This window comes from Mandrillus leucophaeus, unplaced genomic scaffold (assembly GCF_000951045.1).
Source record: "Mandrillus leucophaeus isolate KB7577 unplaced genomic scaffold, Mleu.le_1.0 Scaffold20, whole genome shotgun sequence".
Taxonomy (NCBI): domain Eukaryota; kingdom Metazoa; phylum Chordata; class Mammalia; order Primates; family Cercopithecidae; genus Mandrillus; species Mandrillus leucophaeus.
In genome coordinates, this window is record NW_012102032.1 from 5,085,383 (window position 1) to 5,086,566 (window position 1,184).

Below are 1,184 nucleotides of genomic sequence, written 5' to 3' on the forward strand. Positions count from 1 at the left end.
CAGCTAAGGGACATAAATAAGAAAATACAGATCGAGTGCAACCTGGATGCCAGCGGCTTCATGTGTAAGTCCTACAATCACCATTTGAGGCGGCACTATTATTGACCCTAGTTTACAGAGGAGCAAACTGAGGTCCAGAGAAGTGGAGTAACTTTCCCGAGATCACACAGCTCTTAACTGGCATAGCCAAGCCAGAACTGTCCAGGCAGGTACATTTGCCTTTGCAGGTTGGGAGGTTTCAGCCTTAGTGACACATCGACGTGGTCAGAGATCTAAGGTTCAAGGGTCTAAAGCCTGGCAGGATCCGGCTTTTTCTTCGTATCACTCACAAGTATCCTGACAGGCCTAGTCTGCACCCACCAGAGGCTAAGATGGCACCACCTGTCCAAAACCTTCCACCAGTCACGAGGTGCAGAGGAGGCTCCCTGCCACTGGCATGAGCTGCTCACTGGGTATTCTGCACTCACGTTCTCATCTAACCTCATCAGGTCTCACCGGACCCCAAAGTGGCGTGCTTAGAAGGAACATAAGGAAGGCCCCTCCAAAGAGGCCTGAGATGCTGGAACGCACAAGACAAGGACACAGTCATGGAATCTCCTTTGGGCATCTCATCCTCTGTTAAATGAGCCTCTATCTATAGTATTTGCTTGGGGGCAAATGGACTCAATTGATCATTCATTCAACAAAATATTTTTGAGAGTGGATGATGTTCCGGGTCCTGTTTTATATGCTGGGGTTACATAATAAAAGACTAGGCCGTGCTTTGGAGGGGCCCACAGTACCAGCAGCTGAATCACAGCAGGCCATGGGAACCGAGGGGCCGCCATCCCACAGCTGATGGGAGGCCAGGGTGAGGGTTCAGAAATACTTCCTGGAGGAGGGAGCCTCAGAGTAGAGAGTGTGTTAGGGGAAAGGCAAGGGGTAGAGGTGGAAAGAGAACACAGACTTTCTGCAGTTTAGAAGACTGGAGGTGGGGGTTGGTGAGCCAGGAAGCTCTGATGGCCTTGGGGTTCTGGGAGCCTTTCTGGATGGTATTGGAAGTCTCTGTTGGGGGCGCTAAGAATGGCTGGTGCCTCTGATCCAGCTGGGAATGGGGATAAAATAAAGATTCCAGGCCAGGCGCAGTGGCTCACACCGGTAATCCCAGCACTTTGTGAGGCCAAAGTGGGTGGATCACTTGAGGT